This window comes from Salvia hispanica, chromosome 5, assembly GCF_029641045.1.
Source record: "Salvia hispanica isolate PSC_SH4W2 chromosome 5, Shi_PSC_v1, whole genome shotgun sequence".
Lineage (NCBI taxonomy): Eukaryota > Viridiplantae > Streptophyta > Magnoliopsida > Lamiales > Lamiaceae > Salvia > Salvia hispanica.
In genome coordinates, this window is record NC_142696.1 from 14,571,072 (window position 1) to 14,580,960 (window position 9,889).

The following is a 9,889-nucleotide window of genomic DNA, read 5'->3' on the forward strand; positions in this document are numbered from 1 at the left end:
TTTTCCATTCGAGGTTTTGATCACGTAGATTTCAGGGTCATCTTGAGGTGGAGTCTTCTTCCTCTTCTTTCTCTTAGGCTTTTCCTGCAAGATAGGCTTAGTAGGATTAGGCTCGCCCTTTTTAGGAGCTTGAGGTAAAGTGTTAACAATGAAAATAGTAGGGTTAGAAGGATCTTCCCCTCCAGATGGATCATAAGGCTTAGACAAATCGGTCACCATGACCTCCCTGCAATCATGCTCCATCTTAGCTTGTTTCGCCTCTTCATACTTAAGCATCGCGCTTTCGATGTTGTAGGTCGACTTTCCTCCATGGTCACTTATTGTGATTTCTCCTCTACCTACATCAATAAGAGCTTTGCATGTGGATAGAAAATCTCTGCCTAAGATTAGAGGTACATTCTTGTCTACTTTCATATCAAGAATAATGAAGTCGGCAGGAAAGATGAAATCGTCTACCTTCACCAAGACATCCTCAATCATACCCACCGTTTTGATGGCCGTGTTATCGGCCAACCTTATGGTCACATCCGAGGTCTTGAGTGGCCCGATGTTGAGCTTTTCATAGTACTTCAGCGGCATGATGTTGATGCTTGCTCCCAAATCACAGAGGGCCTTATCAACTTTTCCTTCTCCAATTCGGCACCTAATGATGAACTGGCCTGGATCTCTTTGCTTCACTGCCCTTTCCTTTTGGATGATCTCGCTGCAATGATGCGGTAGCTTAAGGTCGGCTTTAGTCGGCTTTTTCTTCCTCATTACCGCCTCCCTTAGTAGCTTTGCATACTTTGGTATCTCCTGCAACGATTCAACAAGTGGAATGTTAGTATGGACCTTGCAAAACATGTTAAGGAATTGCTTGAACTGCTCTTCAAGCTTGAACTTCCTCTTTGGCTGAAAAGGGAGTACAATCCCGTTGTGCCGCACAAGCTCCTGCTTAGTGGACGATTCTGCCTTGTCAGTGGCGGGCCGCCGCGGGGTGTGCGGCGGTCCGCCGGCGACTGGGCAGTCCTGCGTGGTTGACTCTGCCGTCTTAGTGGCGGGCCGCTGCGGGGTCTGCGGCGGTCCGCCGGCGACTGGGCAGTCCCCAGATTTCTGCTTTGCCACCCACTTCTTGTTAATATCATCCACTCTTGCTGCTGCCTTTGCTCTATCCTCATCTAACTTCTTCTGAATTTGCTCCTTTTGAGTGGTAATATTGGTTACAGCTGCCGAGATTGTGTTCATTCCTTGCTCGAGGTTGTTTATCCTTGCTTCGACCACTCCGATCTTGGTGTCATTAATCTCCCTATCTTGCGTAATTACTTCCAAGATCTTCGTGATTCCTTGTTCATACTTGTCTTCCTTCTTCATCGGCTCAACCACTCCTCCTTTGCTAACATTGAATCCTGCAGGGGGTTGCAAGTAATTATTGTTAGAATAAGAAAGATTTGGGTGCGGACGGTTCCCATTATAATTATTGAAATTACCGCCCCCCTGATTAGGGCGATAATTGTTATTGTAGTTTCTGGGACCACCTCCTTGCACGTAGTTGATTTCTTCCACAGTTGATATGGCAGTTTCGGGTGCATTGGCCGCCACTATGGAAGTTGCCGGAATTGGATCTTCCTTCCTCGAGATGTCCATTTGATCAATCCTGACTCTAAGTTCTGCTAACTCCTTAGCAAAAGAACTTTCTTCGGCCTCTTCTATGGCTGCTACTCTTCTCGTGGCATGCCTTTCCTTAGACCACCCCCGACTGTTGGTGGCGAACTCCTCGATCACCGTCATGGCATCCTCTCCTGTCTTTCTTAGAAATCCTCCATTTGCCCCTGAATCAAGCATAGCACATATTTTCTCGTTAAATCCATTATAGAGGATTCCTACCTGATGGTCTATGGAAAAACCATGGTTTGGGCACTTTCGAAGAAGAGCTTTGAAACGAGCAAATGCCTCATAGAGGGGCTCGTCATGGCTTTGTGTGAACTGAAAGATCTCACTTTTGAGCTTCAAAATAGTGCCTGGCGGGTAGTATTTGTCGAGGAAGGTAGCTACGATGTCCTTCCATGTGGAGACCTTTTCTGGTGGCATACACTCAAACCACTCTTTAGCAGAATCAATCAATGAGAATGGAAAAAGTCTTACCCGTATGGCATCGTCGTTGACACCATTTAATTTCAGAGTGTTTGCGATTTCCACGAATTTGGAGAGATGGCAGTTAGCATCTTCAGTCGCCCTACCTGCAAAAGGAGTTTGCTCGACCCTTTGGATAAGGGGCATGCGTAACTCAAAATTGTTAGCATCAATACGAGGGTCGTTAGGAAAAGTGATCATATTCCCATGATTGAACATGTTCATCACAGGTAATGTTTCTCTGTTCTTCTTTTCCATGGCTTCTCGAGCTGCTCTCTCCGCATCTCTCTCATCCATCAGCAACTTCACCATCTCCTGCAGCTTCTCAATATCTGTTCGGTCACCCATTGTTCCTGATCCTTTTTCAATTCTTATTATTCTACGAGTTCTTTCAAGTTCTAAATCAAGCGGCTCTAAGATGTACTTCCCAGAATGCGTTCGCATACAAAACCTGCAAGACTCGAAAACAAAAACACATTAAACTAAAAAAAAAAATTAAAACAGAAAGCAATAAAAATCCAAAGTAGTAAAATTAACCGTTTGAAGATATCACTCCAAAGTTCCCCGGCAACGGCGCCAAAAACTTGATGCACTTTTTATTTGCACTATAAATACCTGCAAGTATACAGAGTAGGTATAGTATAGCAAAAGGTTAGTACCGGGTATCGAACACGGGGAAGATGTACACAAAGTGTCTATATTCTACTAGAACTCAATTACTATCTGGAGAAACAAGAATTTTTTGTAACTTTTTGAAAATAGTAAATATTAAAAACAGTAAACAACTAAATGCAAGCAAATCACGGAGAGAAAAGTATAGAGATAAGGGGAATTCCAGGGATGTTCTTTCACTTTTATGGTTATACAAATTCCAAACTACAATACCCTAGCACAGTTAATACTTTGAAAGGACGAGTCACCTAGCTTATGCTCATGCGATACAAACGTTGATTACTAACATTAGGGTTGTCAATCCTAACACGTAACTCCAAAAAGCTCCTAAGACCCTTGAAAAGTCCTCACTCTCAATTAACAGTGTCGTTTTAAAGGAAGCTAACTGTAGTGTCTACTAAGTGGATCTAACTCGCTAGAACTCTGTCACAGTTATGAAGCAAGTTGTATTGAATCATACATAATTGTGTCACTCAATTATGAAGCATCATGATTAACTTAGGGAAGAAACAAAGTAAAAATAAAACGGATATTCAATAGAAAACGGAATTGTATAACCAAAGTTGCTACTAACACATCCCTAGAATCCTATGAATTTAGTTACACATGACTGAATAAACTAAAAACATAGATTGAAGGGAAAGCAATCTGAACATAAAACTAAAGCAAATAAAACCCGTAGGTTGAATCCTTGTCGTTCTTGATGTTCTTGAAATCCTTCTTCAACTCCTTGCACAATTGAAGTACTCTAGCGTTTGATCTCTATGAATGTGTTCTTGTTGGGTGAAAAAAACTCTTTTGATGAAGCTTGAGGTCCTATTTATAGGGGAAGATTATTCCTCATCATAGAAGGAAAAGATCTTCAAAATTTGTTAAATCTTGGAGCAAATCTAGGGCTGGTCGTATTCACCGCCTTTCTCCGGCGGGCCGCCGCACCTTGGCCGGCGGTCGCCGCGTTGGAGTCTGACCCTTCGGTGGCGGACCGACACATGTCCTCCGGCGGTCGCCGGGCGAGACTCTTCTCCTAGCGTAAATTTCCGAGGCGGGCCGCCACATTGCTCTGCCCGCCGGGCGCCGGCGGTCGCCGTACAACTTCGCGGCGGTCGCTGGTCGCCGTCTGACTCCAGATTTCCAGACTATGCGTTTTTACTCCCCTTTTCGGCTCAAATATGCACATTTCTCACAAAACACGTCAAAATACCAAAATGTATAGAATATGCAAATAATGGACATGTAGAGTGATTTTGATAACAAAAATGGACCAAATAATGGCCTTAAAACAGTGCAAAATCCGGGCGTATCACAATTCCAAGAACTTCTTGCTCCACCTCCCTTAAACCTGGCTGAGCCGGACCTGGATATCATCCAAAGCCTTCCTCCAAATGTTGACTACGAGCACCTTTGTGTGGCGCCGGAGGCAGAGGAAATTAGGCGAGCAGTTTTCAGTATCTCAGGAGACAGTACCCCAGGACCGGTCGGTTTCACGGCGGTCTTCTTCCAAAAATGCTGGAAAATCATGGAGGGAGACATGACCGACGTTGTGGCCAAGTTCTTTGGGGGAGCTTATCTCCCGAGAAGTGTGACCTCCACATCGATTGTTCTCATTACCAAAAAAGAGACGTCGGTGGCTTGGGCCGACTATCGTCCGATAAGCCTTTGCAACGTCACGAATAAAATCATCACCAAGATTCTAATGGCTAGACTCGCACCGCTCCTCTCATTGGTCATCTCACCAAACCAAAGTGGGTTCATGAAGGGGCGCCTCCTCAACGATAATGTCCACCTAGAACCATGGCGCAAGTTCTCCGAGAGGGTACAGAGAATAACGGCCCCCAATCTTTTGATCCAGAGAAGATCTAAACCATGGGACACGTTGGTATTAGCAATGGTAAACCTTCCATATTCTTCTCATGTGAAGAAAACAAAAGGCTTGCTGACAATATGGGCTATGCAATTATCGGAAAATTCTCTAATTCCTTTCCAACGGCACAGCAAATACAGAAGGCTCTTAATAACATCAAGTTCATTCGAAGCTTCTCATGGAAGTACATCAACGCAAGGCATATCTTGATTCAGTTTGATGACCTTGCGGACTATGCCCGTCTCCGCTAAGGGCACCCCGGTTTGGTATGTGGAGCGACACCCGATGCGTGTTTTTATGTGGTCGCCCGAGTTTGACGTCTATTGCGAGTCTCCAATAGCAGCAATATGGTGCAACTTGATTGGACTCCCGATCCGTCTATTCGACACATCGGCCTTATTTGCGATAGGAAAACTGCTCGGCAACCCTATTCAAGTCGATCAAGCCACAGCGACCAAGTCGAGACTATCCTTTGCGCGAATTTGTGTCGAAATAGACATCACCAAACCAGCTACGGAGGAGATAATTCTGGATATTTGCAGGAAGGAGACAGCTTAGCAGATCAAATGGGACAAATTTCCAGCCTACTGTGATGATTGTAAGAACGTCGGTGTCAAAGAATGAAGCCAGAAAGGAGAAATTATAACACCTGACCGACGATCCCTACAAATAGAAACGAACAGAATGTGAAGGCAGATTCAGTCCATAAAGCAACCGAGAAGGAGAGGTACAGAAGCGAGGTCTGTAATTCCCCCAGCCACAAAGGCAATCCAAATCCAACTACCTATGGAACAGGGATGACCAATGGGGCGCAACCAGACATCCTTGGTGACCCCAGCGTGGCTGAGCCCGAGAAGGATGGTGATGCAGACCAAGAAGCATTGAACAGAGGCGATGAGAGAGCAAGGCAACCGACGAAAGGAAGAACAATCAGGCCAACTGATACCAGAGAAGGAACCTCAAGGACAAAGCCACGAGGAGATGAATGGCGGCCCCCGAGGGCTCCAAAGGATTGGAACCAGAAGCAACCGGAGAACAACCAGGAAAATGAGACCCAAAAAAACATCTAGAGCTCCAATAAATACTATAAACTCATGGAGAATGGTTTGTTCGATACGGAAGCGTATGAGGAAGACGGGGTAGCCGAAATGGAGCTGATGCCAACCGAGAAAGCAGCAGTGGCTCCATCAGATCCGCCCCTAATTTGTGATCATAAGAAAAAAGAACAGGAAACACAAGTGGAGCTACGAGGGAGTTCTTCCCACCCCTCGGGTACGGCCCCCTTCCTTTAAATTATGTCTATCAATTTTCTCTTTTGGAATGCCAGGGGAATCGCGAACACGACGACCCGACGCATCATCCGAAGATTGATTAAGTCTCATAATCCTGTTTTTCTTGCAATTATGGAACCCCTTTCCCATCATCCGAAGATGGAATTGAGATACTCAAATGCAAACGGGAAGATTTGGATTTTCACAGATAAAGAATCCACCTTTGTGATTGATGATGACACGGAGCAAGCCCTCCATGGTCGAATCCTGATCCCTCGGATTGGGAAGGAGATCGCCATCTCGGCCATTTATGCAAAGTGCTCCAAGAGTGAGCGATACGGACTCTGGGACAAGCTTTGAGAATTTGGAGAGCATACTGAGGGGATGCCTTGGATGATTGGAGGCGATTTTAACACTATCCTCCACCGCCGGGACAGAGTTGGTAGCGACACTAATAGACTGCCAGAAATGGTGGACTTTGCAGAAATGGCCGAAGATTGCAGGCTCATTGACCCCGGCTTCGATGGATTTGAGTACACCTGGGCCAAAGAACACCCTGCTCGAGAGGCTTGACAGAGCATTTATTAATGAAAATTGGACTGAGCTGTTTGAGGCGACGAGAGTCACCAACCTCCCGCGCGTGGCCTCCGACCACGGACCAGTGCTTGCCCGCTGCAAGTTGAACTCAACAGCACCGAAGGGGAGTTCCTTCCGATTCCAATAAATGTGGACCCGCCACCCACAGTTCTTGGGACTGGTTCAGAGCTACTGGGAGCAAACTACAGAGGCGGGTGGATTACTCAACCTGCAAATTAAACTGTCGAGACTCAAACACACCGTCAAGTCTTGGAATAGATATAACTTTGGCAATCTCCACGCCAATCTATGAAAAGCCGAAGAAGATGTGATTGCAGCGCAGGCGGCGTTTGAGGCTGATCCCTCCCCCATCAACCGGACATCTGTAAACAGGATCATTGCTCATTACATCCTTATCCTCAAGATGGAAGAAGATTTTTGGAGACAAAAAGCTTCCCTTAAATGGCTCTCAGAAGGGGGACAAGAATACAAAGTTCTACCAGAGTTGGGTTAAACAAAAGAGACACCGTCTACACATTCGAGGAATCAAAGTCGGAGATAGAACAATCTGTGAGGAGAAGGCCTTGAGGCAGTCGGCAGTTGATCAATTCCAAGAACTTCTTGCTCCACCTCCCTTAAACATGGCTGAGCCGGACCTGGATATCATCCAAAGCCTTTTTCCAAATGTTGACTACGAGCACCTTTGTGTGGCGCCGGAGGCAGAGGAAATTAGGCGAGCAGTTTTCAGTATCTCAGGAGACAGTACCCCAGGACCGGACAGTTTCACGGCGGTCTTCTTCCAAAAATGCTGGAAAATCATGGAGAGAGACATGACTGACGCTGTGGCCAAGTTCTTTGGGAGAGCTTATCTCCCGAGAAGTGTGACCTCCACATCGATTGTTCTCATTACCAAAAAAGAGACGTCGGTGGCTTGGGCCGACTATCATCCGATAAGCCTTTGCAACGTCACGAATAAAATCATCACCAAGATTCTAATGGCTAGACTCGCACCGCTCCTCTCATTGGTCATCTCACCAAACCAAAGTGGGTTCGTGAAGGGGCGCCTCCTCAACGATAATGTCCACCTAGGACCATGGCGCATGTTCTCCGAGAGGGTACAGAGAATAACGGCCCCCAATCTTTTGATCCAGAGAAGATCTAAACCATGGGACACGTTGGTATTAGCAATGGTAAACCTTCCATATTCTTCTCAAGTGAAGAAAACAAAAAGCTTGCTGACAATATGGGCTATGCAATTATCGGAAAATTCTCCAATTCCTTTCCAACGGCACAGCAAATACAGAAGGCTCTTAATAACATCAAGTTCATTCGAAGCTTCTCATGGAAGTACATCAACGCAAGGCATATCTTGATTCAGTTTGATGACCTTGCGGACTATGCCCGTCTCCGCTAAGGGCACCCCGGTTTGGTATGTGGAGCGACACCCGATGCGTGTTTTTATGTGGTCGCCCGAGTTTGACGTCTATTGCGAGTCTCCAATAGCAGCAATATGGTGCAACTTGATTGGACTCCCGATCCGTCTATTCGACACATCGGCCTTATTTGCGATAGGAAAACTACTCGGCAACCCTATTCAAGTCGATCAAGCCACAGCGACCAAGTCGAGACTATCCTTTGCGTGAATTTGTGTCAAAATAGACATCACCAAACTAGCTACGGAGGAGATAATTCTGGACATTTGCGGGAAGGAGACAGCTTAGGAGATCAAATGGGACAAAATTCCAGCCAACTGTGATGATTGTAAGCACGTCGGTGTCAAAGAATGAAGCAAGAAAAGAGAAATTATAACACTTGACCGACGATCCCTACAAATAGAAATGAACAGAATGTGAAGGCAGATTCAGTCCATAAAGCAACCGAGAAGGAGAGGTACAGAAGCGAGGTCTGTAATTCCCCCAGCCACCAAGGCAATCCAAATCCAACTACCTATGGAACAGGGATGACCAATGGGGCGCAACCAGACATCCTTGGTGACCCCAGCGTGGCTGAGCCCGAGAGGGATGGTGATGCAGACCAAGAAGCATTTAACATAGGCGATGACAGAGTAAGGCAACCGACGAAAGGAAGAACAATCAGGCCAACTGATACCAGAGAAGGAACCTCAAGGACAAAGTCACGAGGAGATGAATGGCGGCCCCCGAGGGCTCCAAAGGATTGGAACCAGAAGCAACCGGAACACAACCAGGAAAATGAGACCCAAAAAAACATCTTGAGCTCCAATAAATACTATAAACTCATGGAGAATGGTTTGTTCGATACGGAAGCGTATGAGGAAGACGGGGTAGCCGAAATGGAGCTGATGCCAACCGAGAAAGCAGCAGTGGCTCCATCAGATCCGCCCCTAATTTGTGATCATAAGAAAAAAGAACAGGAAACACAAGTGGAGCTACGAGGGAGTTCTTCCCACCCCTCGGGTACGGCCCCCTTCCTTTAAATTATGTCTATCAATTTTCTCTTTTGGAATGCCAGGGGAATCGCGAACACGACGACCCGACGCATCATCCGAAGATTGATTAAGTCTCATAATCCTATTTTTCTTGCAATTATGGAACCCCTTTCCCATTATCCGAAGATGGAATTGAGATACTCAAATGCAAACGGGAAGATTTGGATTTTCACAGATAAAGAATCCACCTTTGTGATTGATGATGACATGGAGCAAGCCCTCCATGGTCGAATTCTGATCCCTCGGATTGGGAAGGAGATCGCCATCTCGGCCATTTATGCAAAGTGCTCCAAGAGTGAGCGATACGGACTCTGGGTCAAGCTTTGAGAATTTGCAGAGCATACTGAGGGGATGCCTTGGATGATTGGAGGCGATTTTAACACTATCCTCCACCCCCGGGACAGAGTTGGTAGCGACAGTAATAGACTGCCAGAAATAGTAGACTTTGCAGAAATGGCCGAAGATTGCAGGCTCATTGACCCCGGCTTCGATGGATTTGAGTACACCTGGGCCGAGAACACCCTGCTCCAGAGGCTTGACAGAGCATTTATTAATGAAAACTGGACTGAGATGTTTGAGGCGACGAGAGTCACCACCCTCCCGCGTGTGGCCTCCGACCAAGGACCAGTGCTTGCCCGCTGCAAGTTGAACTCAACAGCACCGAAGGGGAGTTCCTTCCGATTCCAATAAATGTGGACCCGCCACCCACAGTTCTTGGGACTGGTTCAGAGCTACTGGGAGCAAACTACAGAGGCGGGTGGATTACTCAACCTGCAAATTAAACTGTCGAGACTCAAACACACCGTCAAGTCTTGGAATAGATATAACTTTGGCAATCTCCACGCCAATCTATGAAAAGCCGAAGAAGATGTGATTGCAGCGCAGGCGGCGTTTGAGGCTGATCCCTCCCCCATCAACCGGACATCTGTAAAC

The 9,889-nt window shown here is 46.3% G+C and overlaps 1 non-coding gene across 1 annotated transcript; it reads left to right on the plus strand.

Moving 5' to 3' along the window:
• The first annotated feature begins 1,879 nt into the window (after positions 1-1,879).
• LOC148926340 (small nucleolar RNA R71) lies at positions 1,880-1,986 on the plus strand. Its single transcript, XR_016131887.1, has one exon. It is a non-coding gene; the product is annotated as a small nucleolar RNA R71 (small nucleolar RNA).
• The last annotated feature ends 7,903 nt before the right edge of the window (positions 1,987-9,889 follow it).